The 23,077-nt window shown below is 44.4% G+C and overlaps 1 protein-coding gene and 1 pseudogene across 1 annotated transcript in view; one reads left to right on the top strand and one right to left on the bottom strand.

Annotated features, from left to right (window-relative positions):
* Positions 1-7,126: 7,126 nt before the first annotated feature.
* Positions 7,127-7,244, bottom strand: LOC128049220 (uncharacterized; annotated as a pseudogene).
* Positions 7,245-20,614: 13,370 nt separating this feature from the next.
* Positions 20,615-23,077, top strand: part of ATP2B1 (ATPase plasma membrane Ca2+ transporting 1) — a 131,469-nt gene continuing 129,006 nt past the window's right edge. The window contains exon 1 of the mRNA XM_052640685.1: positions 20,615-20,681. The gene's annotated coding sequence lies outside the window, so the exon portion shown is untranslated. The remainder of the gene's footprint in view (positions 20,682-23,077) is intronic.

The raw sequence follows: 23,077 nt of genomic DNA, 5'->3' as shown, positions 1-23,077 counted from the left end.
TATAGTGGAAAAGTGACAGGGGTGGAGGGAAGTATGAAAGACACATACTTATCAATGTCCTGAGTCATCACTGTGGCAAGAATATGAATCAGCTGATTGCCACACATCCTGGTTTTTTATTTTGTTTCATTTTGTTTTCTTTTTTTTAAAGACAAGAAGAGAGGTCAAGTATACACAATAGAAAATAGTGAATGACCGTTCAGGTGTGGTATTACAGTGGGCAGTTTTGGAAAGAAAGTGTTATAAAGCCGGCAGTTCCTTGGGTGTTCTTTGACTTGAGACTCACCCGAAGGAGTGCCTGTTTTCTAATGAAAAATATGTCTCCTATTTACTGAGGAGTCTAAAATTCACACCATCCTTTATCACTTTAGGTTTACCGAAGGAAAGGAAGACCCTAGGTCTGTTGGGATGAGGCCAGAGTGGAGCACCAGGAAGGAGTCTGGGCAACAGGAAAACACTTTGTATTCAATGGAAGACACAGAAAGGGCAGTCTTAACATCTTAGTAATATTGTCCAAAAATTTGGTCCAAAGGGAATAAGAGTGATATTTTCAGTCCTTTTATCTCACTCACTGAATTGGTCATTTTGGCCTCAATTATTTTTGCCACTTACTAAGTTGTGTTTTGTGTGTTTATTAGGAACCTTTTTTTTTTTTAGGAAACAAATTTTGCTACTTGCTCCTTTCCTGATCGTTCCTTTTTAATCACCATTAATGACTATTGATTTTGACAACTTTCAGCTTCAGATGGAGTAAGTGCCTTAATATGGAGATTAAGTATTAAGTATTAAATTGCTCAGTCGTGTCTGACTCTTTGCGACCCCGTGGACTGTAGCCCACTATGGATTTCCCAGGCAAGAATACTGGAGTGGGTTGCCATTTCATTCTCTGGGGAATCTTCTCAATCCAAGAATCGAACCCAGGTCTCCTGCACTGCAGGCAGACTCTTTACTGTCTGAGCCATCAGGGAAGCCCAAAGATTTGTATCAAATTCAAAACACATTTTTACCTAAATCTGTGGAATTCATTCAGATAGAATGTTTATAGGAACCATAGGTATATACTACAGAAACTTCTGTATAGATAGAACTTTCAAATATATATATCTCTATCTTTCTTCATCTAGATATATAGAGAAAGAAACAAACAAATGTATATGCTCATTTAAAGCATTAACTTAATATCTTAAGACACTCTATCTAGACAATTACTCTTGTATGAATGTGAGAGCTGGGCAATGAAAAAGGCTGAGAGTCAAAAAACTGATGCCCTTCAACTGCGATGCTCAAGAGAACCACAAGAGAATTTCTCAAGAGAAGACTCTTGAGAGTCCCTTAGATAGCAAGGAGATGAAGCCAGTCAATCCTAAAGGAAATCAACCCTGAATATTCATTAGGAGGACTGATGCTGAAGCTGAAGCTCCAGTACTTTGGCCACCTTATGCGAGAAGCCTACTCATTGGAAAAGACCCTGATGCTGAGAAAGATTGAAAGCAGGAGGAGAGGGGGACAACAAAGGATGAGATGGTTGGATGGTATCGCCAATTCAATGGACATGAGTTTGAGCAAACTTCAGGAGATAGTGAAGGACAGGGAAGCCTGGCATGCTGCAGTCCACAGGGTCGAAAAGAGTCAGGGATGACTGAGTGACTGAAGGACAAGATGAGGAATTATTTACGTGATTATTAGAAAATCACTATGGCCCTATGTAAGTTACTGAAGAAACAGAAGAAAGCCTATAGATTTCATCTTTAGAGAAGTTGTTCATTTAAAATGACTCTCTGATAGTTTAACTTTCTAGTAAGACAAATGTAAATAGGACTTTTCTTTGAGTAAAAAGGATTAGAGACAATGAGATTCCAATCCTCTATTTAATGCAAAAGTCCCCAACAGTTAAAAATGCAGATTTTGCTGAAGGGCTTCCCTGTTCCAGAGATGAGGAACTCACTACTTTGTAAGCATAGAATTCCAACCTTAACCTGAGATAAGTTTGAATTCTTCCCCTCCATTGTCCTTCTACCCCTCCAATTCAGTCGATCTCAGAGTCCTTTAGAGTTCAACTCCTTAATATTTTCCGCAAACTCCGTGCTCATCACCACTTCCCTGTTTTACACACTCATCGCTACCAATTGCATTACTAAAATAGCCCAAACTTCCCAAGGAGTTGTCTCCACCCCTTGTAACCATTAATTCATGATGCTATCAGAGTAGCTTTTTAAAACATACATCTGATCCTCTGCTGCTTAAAACCATACTTCTTGAATTTATAGTAAAGACTTTGGTCCCAGCCTACCTTATTCTTCCTCTCCAAACTCATTCCTATATCTAACCTCAGTTCAGTTCATTCCAGTTGCTCAGTCGTGTCTGACTCTTTGCAACCCCATGGACTGCAGCAAACCAAGCCTCCCTGTCCATCACCAACACCCAGAGTTTACTCAAACTCATGCCCATTGAGTCAGTGATGCCATCCAGCCATCTCATCCTCTGTTCTCCCCTTCTCCTCCCGGCTTCAGTCTTTCCCAGTATCAGGGCCTTTTCAAATGAGTCAGTTATTCGCATTAAGTGGTCAAAGTATTGGAGTTTCAGCTTCAGTATCAGTCCTTCCAATGAATACTCCGGACTGATTTCCTTTAGAATGGACTGGGACTTGCAATCCAAGAGACTCTCAAGAGTCTTCTCCAACACCACAGTGTAAAAGCATCAGTTCTTTGGCACTCAGCTTTCTTTATTGTCCAACTCTCACATCCATACATGACCACTGGAAAAACCATAGCCTTGACTAGACGGACCTTTGTTGGCAAAGTAATGTCTCTGCTTTTTAATATGCTGTCTACGTTAGTCATAGATTTCCTTCCAAGGAGTGTCTTTTAATTTCATGGCTGCAGTCACCATCTGCAGGGATTTTGAAGCCCACAAAAATAAAGTCTGACACTGTTTCCACTGTTTTCCCATCTATTTCCCATGAAGTGATGGGACCAGATGCCATGATCTTAGTTTTCTGAATGTTGAGCTTTAAGCCAACTTTTTCACTCTCCTCTTTCACTTTCATCAAGAAGCTCTTCAGTTCTTCTTCACTTTCTGCCATAAGGGTGGTGTCATCTGCATCTCTGAGGTTATTGATATTTCTCCTGGCAATCTTGATTCCAGCTTGTGCGTTATCCAGCCCTGAGTTTCTCATTATGTACTCTGCACATAAGCTAAATAAGCAGGGTGACAATTTACAGCATTGATGTACTCCTTTCCCTCTTTGGAACCAGTCTGTTGTTCCATGTTGAGTTCAAACTGTTGCTTCCTGACCTGCATATAGGTTTATCAAGAGGCAGGTCAGGTGGTCTGGTATTCCCATCTCTTTTCAGAATTGTGATCCACACAGTCAAATGCTTTGACATAGTCAATAAAGCAGAAATACATGTTTTTCGGGAATTCTCTTGCTTTTTCAATGATCCAACGGATGTTGGCAATTTGATGTCTGGTTCCTCTGCCTTTTCTAAAACCAGATTGAACATCTGGAAGTTCATGGTTCATGTATTGCTGAAGCCTGGCTTGGAGAAGTTTGAGCATTACTTTACTAGCATGTGAGATGAGTGCAATTGTGCAGTAGTTTGAGCATTCTTTGGCATTGCCTTTCTTTGGGATTGGAATGAAAACTGACCTTGTCCAGTGCTTTGGCCACTGCTGAGTTTTCCAAATTTGCTGGCATATTGACTGCAGCACTTTCACAGCATCATCTTTCAGGATTTGAAATAACTCCACTGGAATTCCATCACCTCCACTAGCTTTGTTCATAGTGATACTTTCTAAGGCCCACTTGACTTCACAGTCCAGGATGTCTGGCTCTAGGTGAGTGATCACACCATCATGATTATCTGGGTCGTGAAGATCTTTTTGGATAGTTCTTCTGTGTATTCTTGCCACATATTCTTAATATCTTCTGCTTCTGTTAGGTCCATACCATTTCTGTCCTTTATCGAGCCCATGAAATGTTGCATGAAATGTTCCCTTGGTATCTCTAATTTTCTGGAAGAGATCTCTAGTGTTTCCCATTCTATTGTTGTCCTCTATTACTTTGCATTGATCCCTGAGGAAGGCTTTCTTATCTCTTCTTGCTATTCTTTGGAACTCTACATTCAGATGCTTATATCTTTCCTTTTCTCCTTTGCTTTTCACTTCTCTTACCTTCAAAGCTATTTGTAAGGCCTCCCCAGACAGCCATTTTGCTTTTTTTGCATTTCTTTTTCTTGGGGATGGTCTTGATCCCTGTCTCCTATACAATATCACAAACCTCCATCCATAGTTCATCAGGCACTCTGTCTATCAGATCTAGTCCCTTAAATCTATTTCTCACTTCCACTGTATAATCATAAGGGATTCGATTAAGGTCATACCTGAATGGTCTAGTGGTTTTCCCTACTTTCTTCAATTTAAGTCTGAATTTGGCAATAAGGAGCTCATGATCTGAGCCACAGTCAGCTCCCAGTCTTGTTTTTGCTAACTGTATAGAGCTTCTCCCTCTTTGGCTGCAAAGAATATAATCAATCTGGTTTCGGTGTGGACCATCTGGTGTGTCCACGTGTAGAGTCTTCTCTTGTGTTGTTGGAAGAGGGTTTTACTATGACCAGTGCATGATTTGGGAGAATGGCATTGAAACATGTATACTATCATGTAAGAATCGAATCACCAGTCTATGTCTGATGCAGGATACAGCATGCTTGGGGCTGGTGCATGGGGATGACCCAGAGGGATGTTGTGGGGAGGGAGGTGAGAGGCGGGTTCATGTTTGGCATCGCATGTACACCTGTGGTGGATTCATGTCAATGTATGGTGAAACCAATACAGTATTGTAAAGTAAAATAAAGTAAAAATAAAAATTAAAAAAAATAAAAATAAAAAATAAAGGAGACAGGAATGTGCATGAGGCAATTGAAAAAAAAAAAAAAAAACTCTATTAGCCTTTGCCCTGCTTCATTCTGTACTCCAAGGCCAAATTTGCCTGTTACTTCAGGTGTTTCTTGACTTCATACTTTTGCATTCCAATCACCTACAATGAAAAGGACATCTTTTTTGGGTGGTAGTTCTAGAAGGTCTTGTAGGTCTTCATAGAACCATTCAACATCAGCTTCTTCAGCATTGCTGGTCAGGGCATAGACTTGGATTACCGTGATATTGAGTGGTTTGCCTTGGAAACAAACAAAGATCATTCTGTTGCTTTTGAGATTGCATGCAAGTAATGCATTTCAGACTCTTTTGTTGTCTATGATGGCTACTCCATTTCTTCTAAGGGATTCTTGGCCACAAGAGTAAATATAATGATCATCAAAGTCAAATTCACCCATTGCAGTCCATTTTAGTTTGCTGATTCCTAGAATGTCAACATTCACTCTTGCCGTCTCCTGTTTGACCACTTCCAATTTGCCTTGGCTCATGGACCTACCATGGAAAAGGCAATGGCACCCCACTTCAGTACTCTTTTGCCTGGAAAATCCCATGGACGGAGCCACCTGTCAGGCTTCAGTCCATGAGGTTGCGAAGAGTCGGACATGACTGAGTGACTGCACTTTCACATTTCACTTTCATGCACTGGAGAAGGAAATGGCAACCCACTCCAGTGTTCTTGCCTGGAGAATCCCAGGGATGGGGGAGCCTGGTGGGCTGCCGTCTATGTGGTTGCACAAAGTCGGACACGACTGAAGTGACTTAGCAGCAGCAGCAGGGACGTAACATTCCAGGTTCCTATGCAATATTGCTCTTTACAGCATCAGACCTTGCTTCCATACCAGTCACATCCCCAGCTGGGTGTTTTTGCTTTGGCTCTGTCTTTTCATTCTTTCTGGAGTTATTTCTCCACTGATCTCCAGTAACATATTGGGCACCTACCATCCTGGGGAGTTCATCTTTCAGTGTCCTAGATTTCTGCCTTTTCGTACTGATCATAGGGTTCCCAAGAGAAGTATACTGAAGTGGTTTGCCATTCCCTTCTCCGGTGGACCATATTTTGTCAGAACTCTCCACCATGACCTGTCTGTCTTGGGTGGCCCTACACGGCATGCTCATAGTTTCACTGAGTTAGACAAGGCTGTGCTCCATGTGATTAGATTGGTTAGTTTTCTGTGATTGTGGTTTTCAGTCTGTCTGCCCTCTGATGGAGAAGGAGAAGAGGCTTATGTAAGCTTCCAGATGGGAGAGACTGACTGCGGGGGAAACTGGGTCTAGTTCTGATGGGCGGGACATGCTCAGTAAATCATTAATCCAATTTTCTGTTGATGGGTGGAGCTGTGCTCCCTTCCTGGTATTTGAAGTGAAGTCGCTCAGTGTCAGACTTTATTTTGGGGGGCTCCAAAATCACTGCAGATGGTGACTGAAGCCATGAAATTAAAAGACGCTTACTCCTTGGAAGAAAAGTTATGACCAACCTAGATAGCATATTAAAAAGCAGAGACATTACTTTGCCAACAAAGGTCCGTCTAGTCAAGGCTATGATTTTTCCATTGGTCATGTATGGATGTGAGAGTTGGACTATGAAGAAATCTGAGTGCCAAAGAATTGATGCTTTTGAACTGTGGTATTGGAGAAGACGCTTGAGAGTCCCTTGGACTGCAAGGAGATCCAATCAGTCCATTCTGAAGGAGATCAGTCCTGGGATTTCTTTGGAAGGAATGATGCTGAAGCTGAAACTCCAGTACTTTGGCCACCTCATGCGAAGAGTTGATTCATTGGAAAAGACTCTGATGCTGGGAGGGATTGGGGGCAGGAGGAGAAGGGGACGACAGAGGATGAGATGGCTGGATGGCATCACGGACTCGATGGATATGAGTCTGAGTGAACTCTGGGAGTTGGTGATGGACAGCAAGGCCTGGCATGCTGTGATTCATGGGTTCACAAAGAGTCAGACACGACTGAGCGACTGAACTGAACTGAAGTGGCTCAACCGTATCCGACTCTGCGACCCCATGGAATGTAGCCTACAAGGCTCCTCTGTCCATGGAATTTTCCAGGCAAGAGTACTGGAGTGGGTTGCCATTTCCTTCTCCAAGGGATCTTCCCCGCCCGGGGAATGAACCCAGGTCTTCAGCATTGCAGGCAGACACTTTACCATCTGAACCACCAGGGAAGCCAAAACAAACAAAAAAAATGCCTACAGCACCAGCCATTCCCAGGTGGTCTCCCATCCAAGTACTAACAGGCCTGACCTGGCTTAGCTCCCGAGATCACATGAGATCGGGAGCGTTTAGGGTGGTATGGCTGTAGACTGCTATTTACCTGCTATTTACCTGGGGCCCAACTATGGCAGAGGTAATGAAGATAATGGCGACCTCCTTCAAAAAGTCCCATGCATGTACTGCTACACTCAGTGCCCCCAACCCTGCAGCAGGCCACCACTGACCCATGCCTCCGCTGGAGACTCCTGGACACTCACAGGGAAGGGAATGTCTATGTCTAACCTCAGTTACATCCTGTACTCCAGCATTGTGAATAACCTAATAATTTGCAAAAAGCTAGCATTTCCTCATGCTTCCCTATCTTTCTATGTGTGATTCCTTCTATCTGAAATGTCTCCTCAACCTTCTTATGGCCAAGCTAACTTTTCAAAAATTCAGCTTTGATATCATTTCCCCTGTGAAGCTGTCACAATCTACAGGCATACCTTGCACTCCTCACACTGAATTAGAATTGTTTTTCTTCTTTGGTTTTCCCACTTGATTGTGAGCCTTATATCTCATCTCCTATGGTACCTATATTACTATTTTTTTCAGTTGTTAAGTCGTGTTCAATTCTTTGTGACCCAATGGACTGCAGCTTGCCAGGCTCCTCTGTTCTTCACTATCTCCTGGAGTTTGTTCCAATTCATCTGCATTGAGTCTGTGACACTATCTAGCTATCTCATCCTGTGCCTCCCCCTGCTCCTTTTGCTTTCTGTCTTTCCCAGCATGGGCGTCTTTTCCATGAGTTGTCTCTAGTACTATTAGAGCAGCTGAACTATAGCTAAGTACTCAGTTTTGAATGAACGTGAGAAATTGTTTCTGTTAAGCCAAAAATTATTTGAAGACAGCTATTATGATATTAAAAAGCAGAGATATTACTTTGCCAACAAAGGTCCATCTAGTCAAGGCTATGGTTTTTCCAGTGGCCATGTATGGATGTGAGAGTTGGACAATAAAGAAAGCTGAGTGTCGAAGAATTGATGCTTTTGGACTGTGGTGTTGGAGAAGACTCTTGAGAGTTCCTTGGACTGCAAGGAGGTCCAACCAGTCCATTCTGAAGGAGACCAGTCCTGGGTGTTCATTGGAAGGACTGATACTGAGGCTGAAACTCCAGTACTTTGGCCACCTCATGCGAAGAGTTGACTCATTAGAAAAGATCCTGATGCTAGGAGGGATTGGGGGCAGGAGGAGAAGGGGACGACAGAGGATGAGATGGTTGGATGGCATCTCTGACTCGATGCACATGAGTTTGGGGGAACTCTGGGAGTTGGTGATGGACAGAGAGGCCTGGCATGCTGCGATTCATGGGGTCTCAAAGAGTCAGACATGACTGAGTGACTGAACTGAACTGAACTGATTATGACTAAGGGGCTTCCCAGGTTGCATTAATGGTAAAGAACCCACCTGCCAATGAGGATACATAGGAGACTTGGGCTGGATCCCTGGGTCGGTAAGATCCCTTGGGCACTGAAACCCCTCCAGTATTCTTGCCTGGAGAATTCATGGACAGGGCACCTTGGCCGGCTACAGTCCTTAGGGTTGCAAAGAGTCCGACATGACTGAAGCAACTTAGCATGCATGCACATGTCTTAGCTTAAAAAGTTAAGACTGCTGAAAACTCAACAAAGCTAATAATTAGCTCTGAAACACCAATCCTTACAAAAGTCTTTCATTCCTACTTAAAATTATTTAGGAAGGTGTTTGCAAGATCTAGCTGCCATTGCTGCTGCTAAGTCGCTTCAGTCGTGTCCGACTCTGTGCGACCCCATAGACGGCAGCCCACCAGGCACCCCCGCCCCTGGGATTCTCCAGGCAAGAACCCAGGAGTGGGTTGCCATGTCCTTCTGCAATGCATGAACGTGAAAAGTGAAAGTGAAGTCACTCAGTGGTGTCCAACTCTTAGCGACCCCACGGACTGCAGCTCACTAGGCCCCTCCATCCATGGGATTTTCCAGGCAAGAGTACTGGAGTGGGGTGCCATTGCCTTCTCCGAAGGGTTGCTATGCCACCCTCCAACGGATCTTCCCCACCCAGGGACTGAACTGGAGTCTCATCGGCAGGCGAGTTCTTTGCCACTAGTGGCACCTGGGAGAATGGCGCCGCCTTCTACGTGGAAGAGTAAGTCTGTATGGAACAATGAGAAGAGATACGTGCACCTACTTTTCAAAAAAAGGTCAACCTGTTAACAAAATTACTGTCAAACTTTCTGTGCCTTCCCAGTTTGAAAGTAGATATGGCACATGGATACCTGTGATATTATTTTTCTATACTTAACTGTATTTTTAAAATTTTCAAAATGAAAACTGAAAATAACGTTGAAAAGCTATGCAGAAACTTTCTTTTGCCTTGCCCCACTGCGTGACTTAAACCCTTACCCATCTATTAAAGTTGTAAATAAGAGTATGTACTGTATGTGAGGTTTATTTGTTTGTCAATATGAAGTGTCTACTGAGGCTTCTATTATTTTTTTCAGAATGGTTTTTACCTCTTCCAATGTAAGTACTAAAACTATTTAACTCTGCAAAAGCTATCGTCCCTTTTTTTCGTTTTTACAGCACTGGAAGAAATGGAGGATGAGTGCTGCTCTCTCCATTTTAGAGATGAGTGGATGCAGCTGTAAATGCATCCCTGTCTGGCTCTGTGTCTTTCTGAATCACTACATCACGGTCCCTGAAATGGTAACACTTTACGGCCTACAAAAAGTTTCATCATTAACTGCCTTCATATCTTCTATCCTTACTGCCCATGTGTCATGCTCGGTTGTTTCGATGTGTCCAACTCTTTGAGGCCCCATGGGCTGGCTCATGGAATTTTCCAAGCACAAATACTGGCATGGGTTGTCATTTCCTCCTCCAGGGAATTTTCCTGACCAGGGATCAATCCCCGCATCTCCTGCATCTCCTGCATCTCCTGCATCAGCGGGCAGATTCTTTACCTCTCGAGTCACCTGGGAAGCCCTACGGCCCATGTGTAATATCTTAAATAACTACAGCTTTCAGAATTTATTGATAAAGTATAATTTTTGTTTACTATTTAGACTTCTAGAGATAAACTTTAAAGCCCAGTTACTAAGATTAATTAGGAGGGAAAGTATTATACTTCACAGTAATTTAAATTACTTTTGACTTACTTCTTCCAATTACTGATTTATGCTAAGTTGAGAATTGCTACATATTTTGGATATATATCTAACTGTTAGATTCTAGTGTATTTGTGGTTATCAATATGTCTTTTAGAATCTTAGGAACAATCATATAGAATATAAATTTATTCTTGAACATGCTCTCAAAGTATCTAAATCACTAGTTTTGGATTTTAGTGTCAGGAGGCAATAGCCTGATTGTTTTGGTTAGAAATTCATTGCATGGTTTTTGCATCTATATGGAGGATCTGATAGGCTCCATCTATAATAAGCGGCTTATTCAGTATGTTAATTTTTTAAATGCTGCTCAAAAAAAAGAGGCTGCCTTCTTCTGATAAACCCCAGACTTTAATAACATGTCCTCTGAATTAATTCTATAAATGCAGTACTAAAGTTCAGCACAGCGATCTAGGCTGTTTAATTAGCTCACAGCTGCACTGCTGGGATAACATTTCTTGTTGAGGAGTTAGCTTGATTTTCATTTGGGCTCTGGTTCATAGTTCAGTGGTCATTTTAAGCATTCTTAAAGAATTGCTTGTATTTGCTTTTAAGGAAGACCATATACTCTCTTGCTTAATCATTACTCAGAAACACTTACTAGTAATCTTGTCATGATTACTTTATAGCTGTTGATTTGGCCTTAATATATTAAATGGTGGCAATCTTCTAGACATAGAAGGAGCCTGTGGGATCAAAAAATTATCTGAGTTACTAGTTTAACTAGTATGTAAGTCACACAGAGCCGAAATCTCAAGTGCTTTACTATTTCAAAATTCATTAAGCTTTTAAAATCTCCTTTTTAATGATGAATATTTGTTGTTCAGTCCCTCGATCGTGTCTAACTCTTTGTGACCCTACGGCCTACTACACACCAGGCTTCCCTGTCCTTCACCAACTCCCAGAGCTTGCTCAAACTCATGTCCATTGAGTTGGTGATGTCATCCAACCATCTTGTCCTCTGTCATCCCCTTCTCCTCCCACCTTCAATCTTTCCCAGAATCAGGGTCTTTTCTAAGAGTCAACTCTTCACATCAGGTGGCCAAAGTATTGGACCTTCAACTTCAGCATCAGTCCTTCCAATGAATATTCAGGGTTGATTTCCTTTGGGATTGACTGGTTGGATTTCCTTTCAGTCCAAAAGACTCTCAAGACTCTTCTCCAACACCACAGTTTGAGAGCATTAGTTCTCCAGTGCTCAGCCTTCTTTATGGTCCAACTCTCACATCCATACATGACTACTGGTGGTGAAGAATATAGATTATAAAATTTTAATAAAGTCCCTTTTAAGCTGTATTCAATTTGACTATATTTTCTACATTTTCCAGTAAATTGTATTATTTGCATATATACTACAAAATATGAAGACAATATAAAATGTGGCAGTTAAATGGGAGTTGAATATAAATACATATTCATTTAATGGCTACTAGAAAAAAACTACATGATTTAATTTTATACTTACAGCCACACCAGAAGACTGTCTCCGTTTACACAGGGAGAACCAAAGAATCAGAATAGTTAAGGCACTTGTTCAAAGTCACATAACTGGCAAATTTCAGAACTGGGATTTGCATCCAGGCCTGATTTCCATCAAAGCTCAAGCTGTTTCTAAATGTCATTTTGCCTCCTCCTCAAACCCAAGTTTAAGATTCATCTTTCACATAATATTCAGTTTAATTCTCTTGGCATGAGTTTACACAATATGTACTATACTGTCACATATTTAGGTATTTCTTTGGAATTATTTTTATTGTTACTTTATGACTTGTTGAGGCTACTGGATGTACATATTCCCTGGGTCCAGACCCTCTATGTTCTTTTATGCCTCCCAGCGAGAACCACTTTGGACAAGTGATACAATCTTTTACACTGGTTTTATCAGGGTATGATTACAGAGATCTTTAGTTAGAATAGGACTACCTCAATGAAGACCTCAATGAAGAAGGCTGAGAGCCAAAGAATTGATGCTTTCGAATTGTGGTGCTGGAGAAGGCTCTTGAGAGGCCCTTGGACAGCAAGGAGATCCAACCAGTCAATCCTAAAGGAAATCAACCTTGAATCTTCATTGGAAGGACTGAGGCTGAAGCTGAAGCTCCAGTATTTTGGCTACCTAATGCAAAGAGCCGACTCATTGGAAAAGACCCTGGTACTGGGAAAAATTGACAGGAGGAGAAGGGGTGTCAGAGAATGAGATGATTGGATGGCATCACCAACTTAATGGACATCAGTTTGAGCAAAGTCTGGGAGATAGTGAAGGAAAGGGAAGCCTAGCATGCTACAGTCCATGGTGTCACAAAGAGTCAGACATGACTCAGTGACAGAACCACCTCAAAAAACGTTCCCAGGAATACAGAAGGCCATGTACACATGCTTTATCAGTAGGATAATGATAGTTCAAAGAGAATTTAACACCCCAAACCAGAATGATAAAATTTTCATCCTTGTTGTTAGATTGTTTAGTGTTGAAGTATTGTTGTAGTCCTATAAATGAGGCACTATTACTTGGGGAAATAATTTTGCTGTGATAAACTCTTTATTCAATGGTAAAGTGGCTTCATATAGCTTACACAGAAACAAGGAATGTAATAAATATTTTAAAATTTAAATATAAAAAGTTAGGTGAATTATATAAGAAATGAAATGCCAGTGGCCAGACATATAACTCAATTCAGGGACTGTGTGTGATGGTAGCAGAACATTAAAAGGGGGCTAGAGTTTGGAACTGGGAAAGCCAGAGAGGCAGACGAAGTGAAAATCTTGACAAGACAAGGTAATCAGCCATCAGAGCATTTTTTCAAGAAACAGGCCTAAGTAAAATTCAAGATGAACCAGGGAGGTCAGAAACTAAGCAATAAGTAAGCAGAAGTGAGTATAAATAGATGTGAGAAGTAAGTCTACTCACTGGGTAAGAAACTGGAGAGGCAAGCAGAAGATCATGAGGACACGGTCACTGGAGTTTAAAGAGCTACTGAAATGAGTATTTACCAGCACGGTTACTGGCAGAGTGTGAGAACCTGGAAGCCATAGATTCCAAAAGAGAAACGCAAAGCAAACAGTCAGATCTTGGACTCCTAGGGGCTTCCCTGGTGGCTTAGATTGTAAAGAATCTGCCTGTAGTGCGGGAGACCTGAGTTCTTTCCCTGCATTGGGAAGATCGCCTGGAGAAGGAAAGGGCAACTCACTCCAGTATTCTTGCCTTGAGAATTCCACAGACAGAGGAGCCTGGCAGGCTACAGTCCATGGGGTCAAAAGAGTCGGACACAGTTGAGGTGACTAACACTTTCACTCACTGGACTTCTAGCCTGCAGAATTGTAAGAAAGTAAACTTAAGTACCTTAAGTCATCCATCCAGCATGTGGTGTGTTATTATGGCAGCCCTGGCTGACTAATACAGTCCAATTATCAGGGCCCATGACCATCCCTACTGAGAAGAACTGCACCAGACTCCCTTGAACTCTTAACAACTGTAACCACAATGGGAAACCCCAGCTCTGAGTCACCAGAGAATATTGTGCAAACCTATATTGCTATAAAATTGTATGCTAAATTTGCCTGGGCCTTGGGTAACATTTTATCCTTTGCTCACCCTTCAGTTTCTATCATCAGCCCGTTCCAGTACTTCCTTAACCTTATTCAGTTCTGGCTTATGACCATAAACACCTAAGATTGTATAATGAATATTAAGATGGCATTTGTGTCCCTGTGTCACCCCTCCTCTAAACTTCAAGTTTTACTTTTCTCACACTCTTTTCTTCTTGCCTTTTTCTTGTACATCAGAGAAGGAGATGCTCCTTTTTCTTTCCAAAGTGACTCCCCTCTGTCTTAGAACCTATCTTATTCTGATCGGCACACTCCCCAGCATTATCAGCTTTCCTCACCATCAAAACCACATATGTCAACAAATTGACTTTCTGACCTGGTTTTTGATGATTGGTAAATTGGCTTTTTTTTTTTTTTTTCAACATAGGTCACCCTTGAACACATTGGTTTGGGTTCACTTACACGTGGATTTTTTTTTTTTTTTTTTGGTACATATATACTATAGTACTGCTCCATTTGCAGTTGATTGAATCTGAGGATTCAGAACCTCTGGCACAGAAGGAAGGCTGACTCTAAAGTTAGAGGCAGATTTTCAACTTCTGGGAGTGTGGGTGCCCCTTAACAGCTGTGTTGTTCAAGGTTCAACTTTATTTCTACCTGGAAGAAAAAAAAAAAAAAAGACCCTGAAAGGAGTTCCCTCAGGTCACCAGAATAAAAGAACAAGGCAGTGAATAAACATTTAGAATTCATCATTGGAGAGGCGATAGTTCATTTGTTTATTCATTTCAAACTAATTTTATTTTAATCACCTATTATGTGCCAGATCTTATTAAGCCTGGCGTGTAATAAATGCTTAATACAAGTTTCTTTGTATAAAAAGATAGATTAATTACTGTGTCAATGCTGCTGCTGCTGCTACTGCTAAGTCGCTTCAGTCGTGTCCGACTCTGTGCGACCCCATAGATGGCTCCCCCGTCCCTGGGATTCTCCAGGCAAGAACACTGGAGTGGGGTGTCATTTCCTTCTCCAATGCATGAAAGTGAAAAGTGAAAGTGAAGTCGCTCAGTCATGTCCGACTCTTTGCGACCCCATGGACTGCAGCCTACCAGGCTACTCCACCCATGGAATTTTCCAGGCAAGAGTACTGGAGTGGGGTGCCATCGCCTTCTCCCGATGTCAGTGCTAATGCCTCCTAAGTAGGTATCTTCTATGTTTTTCTTCCTTAGTATGCTGGGAGGATAACTGTCAAGATCAACAAATGATTAATGAATAAATTAATGATTAACATTATCCTTACCTCAAGGGTCTGAAGTCATGCAAATAGGTAAATTTTATGAAAGTTAGGATAGAAATGCTTAAGTATAAGAACTCACTGTTGGAAACAGGGAAAGACAAAGAAGAACTAATGAGAAACACAATAAGAGAATGTCATGACGAAGAGGGGAAACAGAGACTGTGAGGGCACCAGAGTCACCTAACTGCTACTGCTAAGTCGCTTCAGTCGTTTCCGACTCTTCGCGACCCCATGGACGGCAGCCCACCAAGCTCCTCCGTCCACGGGATTCTCCAGGCAAGAGTACTGGAGTGGGGTGCCATCGCCTTCTCAGAGTCACCTAAAGGAACTGCCCAAAGTGTAGATGTTGTAGTTCCACTCCAAACAGTCTGAATCAGAAGCTCTGCCACGCTGGCTCCAGGAACCTGCACTGCGAAGTTCACACAGGTGATTCTGCCCCACATTCTGATATCTTGAGAAATAAAGGAGGAGTTTCAAAGGAAAGGAAGGCAATAAGGAAAAATTATATAAAACCACTGTGGTGCTGGAGAAGACTCTTGAGAGTCCCTTGGACAGCAAGGAGATCCAACCAGTCAATCCTAAAGGGATTCAACCCTGAATATTCATTGGAAAGACTGATGCTGAAGCTCCAATACTTTGGCCACCTGATGGGATGAGATGACTCATTGCAAAAGACTCTAATGATGGGAATGATTGAGGGCAAGAGGAGAAGGGGGTGGCAGAGGATGAGATGGTTGGATGGCATCACCGACTCAATGGATGTGAATTTAAGTAAACTCTAGAAGACAGTGAAGGACAAGGAAGACTGGTGTGCTGCAGTTTACGGGGGTCACAAAGAATCAGACACAACTTAGTGACCGAACAACAACAATAACAACATAAACACTAAATCTGAAAAATGTAAAATGTACCACAGATGTGAGAAAACCCTTCTGATTTTCCTATTTTTCGCATAAAAACATACTGAAGTAAACACAGATCAGGGAGGGTGGAGCAGAAAGCTGTGAGTGTGGATCCTTGATGTCTGTGTTCAACAGCTAAATCAATCATATTATCACCTACCCCTGAACTTTTAATGTGAGAGTAAGTCCCTACTTACTAATGAAATAAAAATATACTTTCTTGTTTATAGCACATTCACTTTCTAATAAGTGATAAAGACTATATGCTTATTAATAATAATGACAAGATTTATTGAGCATTTAGTACACACCAAATATTCTAAGAGCTGTACATAAACAACTCACCAAACATCACAACAAGCCTAGATGCACTGTAACTCACCATTACTAACAGAGAAATAAATGAGTTACTCAAGGAAGTGAAATATAACAAAGGTAGAAATCTGTTTCATGAAGTGTTAGTCGCTCAGTTGTGTCCAACTCTTTGTTACCCATGGACTGTAGCCCACCAGGCTCCTCTGTCCATGAAATTCTCCAGGCAAGAATTACTGGAGTGGGTTGCCATTTACTTCTCCAGGGGATCTTGCCAACCCAGAGACTGAACCTGGGTCTCCTGTATTGCAGGCAGATTCTTTACTACCTGAGCCAGCAGGGATGCCCATAGATACTACAAGGATAGGAAAATGGACATGGTAAACCTGTTTATTCTCAGTACATTTCCTGGTATTTCTATTGCCCATCTTATTTTGCATTAATTTGAATCTCCTAGACATTTTGTGGCACAAATCAGGTCCAAATCCTCCTGTAGGAAGTCTTCCTCAACAACATTTAAGTAAGAGCTCCTCCCTCTTTTTTTTTTTTTTTTTGATTCTCTGGAATTTAGATTTAGTGCCATAACCCATGACCTAGATATTACATATGGGGTAGGAAAAAAAAAAAAAGCCTTATACCTTGAAGAGTACAGGACATTAAATAATTCCATCAAATTTTGACATCTAACTGCTCACATTTTTCATCTATAAAAATTTTCCATTCTGTGACTTGAAAATTCTTATTCTAGGGTTACCTGTAATCATTCATCATTTAATTCAGAACTAATAGATAACAGTTCTCTGTTGTTTTCGGCTAAGTAATGTTTCTCTTCATATCTGTCACTGGTGATCCAGGTTAGTGGAAATTTGAGAACACACACAACTACTTTCTGTGAAGCATTGAATATTTTTCCTCTCCTACCTCCATACACCTGTCAGCTTTCTTTAACAGTCTGAAGTGATTAGAAGTGACACATTCGCATATGTATAAATGTGTATTTTGGGAAATGATATGGTTTTAAAATATGCTGCTGTTGGTATGTCTCTATTTTGTCCCCTTGCTAGGTGCATGTGACAGAATTTTTGAGGGAATAAAGAGTCAAATGCTTCCATTTACACTTAATTACATTGAGGGTTTTAGAAAGCTCTCTCCATGAGTTATACAAGATTAGTTCATATTGAATTGGTCAACTTATCAGAAAAGATGTCAATAGTTTAGATTTATGCCACTAAATGGAACATTTGGAAAAGACTCTGATGCTGGGAAAGATTGAAAGCAGAAGAGGGCAACACAAGATGAGATGGTTGGATGGCATCACCAATTCAGTGAGCATGAACTTGGGCAAACTGTGGGAGATGGTGAGGGACACAGAAGTCTGGCGTGCTGCAATCCATGGGGTCACCAAGAGTCAGACACAACTTGGGGACTGAACAACAAAATGGAACATACTTTTAACAGTTTGCAAAATACATCATTTTGAATACACAGTCTGTCTTCAAACAATGTTAACATTTCAAATGGTAACTTGCCATAGGATTTAAATATCTTTATATACTGTTTTCATTGTAACCAAAAAAGATATTTAAATTGTATTCAGATAATTTTGCAAAATTAAGTATTTCAACAATAAATTGCATCATTATTTTGTTCTTATGCAGTGATATATCTCCGGATCAATTAAACCCATAAAATAAGTGAAGTATAAGATTAAAAGGATATGATTATATCAAACACAGTGGCATCTTGTAAGTAGCTTCATTTTTTTACATAAATGCTAATTAAGCAAACCAAAACTCTTGACTTTTAACAATGAAAAATATGCCATTAAGAAGGTTTCATTGCTAAACTTTTGGGAAAAAAAGATGAATTTCCTAATTTAATGTGTACAATTATTTATATATTGCTTTCTACTTGAAATTATAAAAACCAAATGACACAGTATAATCATCTTAATTATGGCATTAAACATATACTATTGCATGTAACTCACATGTCATTAAAATGCATATAAATATGTTCTAGGATAAGGAAATCCTATGGACAGAGGAGCCTGACAGGCTGCAGCCCATGGGGTCACAAGAGTCAGACAGGACTTAGCGGCTAAGCCACCAGCCATATATGTATATGAGCCCCATACATGAAAACTCTATTGAAATCATGTTTTAAAGTGAAGATGTTGAGTAACTTTTCACAACCACAACACTTATCAGCATATATTTTATTATCTGGGACTGCAACAAACCCACAAAGTGAACAGATCCTAGTTTAATCTATTTCCCATTTTGCTAGTGCACTATAGTAATGAATCATATATTACTTTAATGTCAAATTCTTGATTAAAGTAGAATACATAATTCAATTTTCTATTGGAGGAAAAGTTGGACAAAAGCCAGTGATTCTTAAATGTCTCTAAGCCGTTTAGAAAAGTTAATCTGTTCTTCTGTTAAGAAGTTTAGAAATAGTGTCAGGAATGGCTGTTGTACCCACCACCAATTTCTTAACAGTGATTAAAGACAGAGAGGAAAAAAAAAAAAGTATCATCATGCCCAGTGCTTATTTTGCATGTCTAGGGCACAGCTCAAAATGTTGGCACTGTTTGACCTGGAAAGATACGTAAATTGATAAAATTTTTTCAACAAGGTTAACTTGGTGTTTTTTTTTTAACTTTTCACATTTTTAGTTTTTAATCCTTCAAAAATATTTTAAACACTATCAGAGTGAACAAACAAAATAAAATAAAGTCCTTCGTATCACCTATTTGTTTTTCAGGAAGACGTTACAGACATTACTTTTTCCAGCCCTGGAGTGAGTAGAAAGGAGTCTCTGATGAACTTATCTTTCTGCTCTAAGTGGCACTGAAAATAACATTGACATAGTCTCTAAAGCAGCGGCGACAGGTCAGAGGTGATGAGAGGAAGATGGAGCAGGATGTCTTAGGTAAGGTACAAGTGTTTACACGTGTGTATGTGTTGTGTAGGAAAGAAAAACCGTTTTATTCTTAAAGATGTCACTACGGTGGTTTTTTACTAACTTGCAAAATCTCTTGAAGGTTGGCGAAAAACATGTTACCTTTCAGCATCTCAATTATCGTGTATCACCCCTCGCCCCCCCGCCCCCCTCAAAGAAGAGTGCTGGGTCGAGATGCCACAAGTGAATTAAAAGAGCCAACAGCTTGGCATAGGTAGAAAAAGCAAACGCCAAACAAAAACGCGGGGATTCTGAGCGCAGACCATCACGGGCCTGTGTGCACCCGCCAAACAACTGGGTTAACCCTTTGGGCGCTGCAGCGGGGATCCCCGGAGTCTACGGGCCTGACCTGCAGGAACAGAGATGGGGCGCCCCGAGCCTGTGCGGGGTATGGGCTATCGTTCCACAAGAAGGGGACCGAGTTCGGTGGCACTTTTGTCGTCCGGCGCGTGAGTCACGGCCCAAGACAGGCACTGAGTCCAGTACTGAGTGGAGCAGAGACGCGGCGGAGGAAGCCGCTCTAATGTCCGCGGACGCGGGGGTCAACGTTAACCTGTCCTGGCATGGAGGGCTCACCCTAGCTCACCCGCCAGCCCGCCTGGCTCCCGGGCTCGGAGAGGCGCAGGCCCTGGGGTGGCCCCAAGGTGAAGGGTGATCAAGTCTGCCTGCGGCAGTCATCGCTTTCCAGCCTCCACAGTTGCGGGAGCCGCCTGGAGCCGCGCTGAAACAGCGGCTGTGACTGACGGAGTCACCGCCCCCCGCGTCCGAGCCACCCCCTCTTCCCCCCACTGTCCCCCCTGCCCCCCCCGCCCTGATACGTCATGGAAACACGGACGTCAGAGCCTCTCAGCCAATCGCTGACAGCGACTGGAGGAAAGGGGCGAGCAGGAGGGGGCGGGGGCAGCGGCCGGTCGGGGCGCTCAGCGGAGGAAAAGAGGGAGAGGCGCGCGGAGGCGCGAGTCCCCCGCCCTTCACTCCGGCCACCCTTTCTCCGCCGCGCGGCAAGTTCTAATCGTTGGGCGCGTGCTCGCCAGCCGGGAGCGCGCTCGCCGGGTCCTCCCCTTAAACGCCCTCTCCGCGACGCTCGACTCCCAGTCTCCGTCCGAGTCGCGCTTCCTCCCGCGCGCGCGCGCGCGCGCGCGCGCGCCTGCCCGCCCCCAGGCTCCCCGCGGGCCGCGTCACGTGACCGCGCCTAGCCAAGGCGGCAGCGGCGGCGGCTCGAGCTTCGGCGGCGGCGGCGGCGGCAGTGGAAGCGGCAGCAGCTGCGCCGCCAGCGTGGAGCGGGAGGCAAGAGGGTGTGGAGAGAAGGGAGCGCCAGACCGGAACGGGTGAGCGTCCTCCTCCCCTTGTCTCCCCCGGCAATCCTGCGGGCCACCGGGTGCAAACGGGGCCCCTGCCTGAAGCTTCGCGCAGCCCCCCTCGTGCTCGGTGGTGTGCTCCCGGGGCGCTGCGGGTCCCTCCCCGAGGGGGTCGGGCTGCGCGGTTCAACGAGGGGGCTGTACCCCCGCCCGCCGCTGCCTTTGCGGACGGCGGCGTGAGGCCGGCGGAGCTGCCCGTGCTGAGCGCGGCGCGCCCTATGTGCGGCTCTGCGGAGCCCGGGAGGCGGGTCCTGCGGGGACGCGGGCGGCCACTCGGCGGCTGCCGGGCTCTGGGCGGGGGCCGGCCCGGGCGCCGCCTCCTCCTCCGCCGCTGCCGCCTCCTCGCAGTGCAGCGTGAGTAGGGAGCCCAGGCTGGTGGACGCCGAGCCTCTCGGCTGCGCGGTCACCTCATCCTCGAGGTGCAGCCGATCCTCCGCGTGGCGCCCCAAGTCCGCCGAGCCGCCTGCGGATTAGCCGAGGACCGAGCCCTCGATCTCGTGCTTCCCGCAGCTCCCACCGCTCTCTCCCCCGACCGTCCTGCAGCCTCCCCTTTCTTTCCCCTTCGGAAAATGGTTCCTGCTGCCGGGCGAGGTGAGTCGCGGCCGCCGCCCGCCAGCGGCGGGGGCGGCTGGGCAGGTCACCTGCGGGGGAGGCCGGGCGGAACGCGGAGGTCCGGGCGTCGCGGCGGGGATTCTGACCGCTGGGTTCTCCGCGGACGGCGGCGATTCGGGAGAAGTTGGCGGGGGCGGTCCGCGGGGCCCCTCGCAGGTGGTCTCCCCGCTGCGCCCGCCCCGGCAGATCGTAAAGGTGAGCGGGTTCCTCGGCGTGCGCCTCAGCGCCGTGTCCGACCGGGTGTCCCCGCCTAGGGCTCGAGGGACGGGGCTCGGTGGGACTTCGCGTCTATACCCGCAGCTTTTTATGGCTTCTCTGAGCCGCCTCGGCCGCGCCGTAGCCCATCCTGCGGCCGGCCGCCCCCGCCCCGGCGCCTGGTGACCTTGAGGGCAGCGGTGCCCGGCACTCTTTCCCTGAGCCCCGGGAGGGTCACCCCTCTAATCCCTGGCTTCGGCCCCACTGGCGCTCCGCGGGCGGAGAGCGGACCCCCGACTAGGGCTAGCTAATTGATATGTGTCACACTGGACGATGATTCCCCGGGAGTTGGAGAACCGCCTCGCCTTTCTCCCGGCGTCTCCAGTCTGGCCCCCCAGGATGTTCATGGTTGCTTCCGTCCGATTTGCGTTCTTAGACTTAGTTTAAAAGAAAGAAAAAAAATCTTGCGTCCTCTACTCTTTTTTTGGAAGGGTCAATAGGAACCGCATTCGCGGGGGTGTGTGTCGGGGGATGTGCTCCCTTGATTCCATCCTGTAGGCGAATCCTCTGGCTAGGCTAGTTAGCGACCCCTGGTTCTGCGCCGCGGTCCCTGGCCAGGTTGGTGTCTGTGCGCATTTCATTCACCAGTTTTCTGGCACCTGGCAGACGCCAGGAGAGCGTCTCGGAACTGGCAACGCCGGGAGTGCACGAATCCTGTGCGGTGCAGCGGTGCCGGGGCGGGCCAGAGGTGCCAGGGGGGTCTTTCAACCAGCGGAAGCCTTGGTCCTCCTCTGCAGGCGTAATTGTGCCCTTCCTGGGGTGGGAGCGCAGCAGACAGCCACCTCGGGCCGCTGTGCGCGCTAGTTTTCTGGGTTTATTAATAATCTAATGGCCCCTGTTGGTATCGATTGCTGTTCATGATAAATTAGTTCTATGGATTTTTCTTCCTCGGAGTGTAGGTATATGCATCTATTTGGACTGTCTGCCTTTCAATATGGAAGGCTTTGTTGTGTTTAACCTCCCCCACCTGAGGACAGTCTTATTTTAAAATAAAGCTCTTGTTCAGCGTGGGTGTATTTTATAATAAGAAGTACTTGTGAGGCTCTGCTTTGTATGAGGCTCTTGTCGGGCAGAGGGTGTGTAACCCTTTGGATAGTGGCCCACGTGAGTGAATGAAGGGCCTTCACCGCTCGCCCTGCTGCCAGCCTTCTTCCCCAGACTCCCTGCCCTTGTGTGTGGCAGAGGCGGATTGAGGGGAATTAAAGGGATTGGAGGAGAATCTGCTTTTTATACTTGAGCGTTTCATTTGGTCCCCCTGCTCCTCCCCCCCTTTTTTTCTTTTTTTGTCCTGGTGAGTTTAGATTTGAAGCAAATAGAAACATGTTCCTTAAAGGGAGCCTTTGAGAACTTGTATATGAAATGGGCTTATTTAGCCAAGATTTCAGGGGGACGTTTTAGTTTCTACCTTGCTTTGCATGAGACAGTTAAATTGCTGTAATTAAGGGTGGATCTCTGTCCTGATTTTGGCTTGGGTGTAACTGCAAAGATCTTTGAAAAGT

This window comes from Budorcas taxicolor, chromosome 5 (genome assembly GCF_023091745.1).
Source record: "Budorcas taxicolor isolate Tak-1 chromosome 5, Takin1.1, whole genome shotgun sequence".
Lineage (NCBI taxonomy): Eukaryota > Metazoa > Chordata > Mammalia > Artiodactyla > Bovidae > Budorcas > Budorcas taxicolor.
This window is presented reverse-complemented; position numbering and strand designations above follow the sequence as displayed.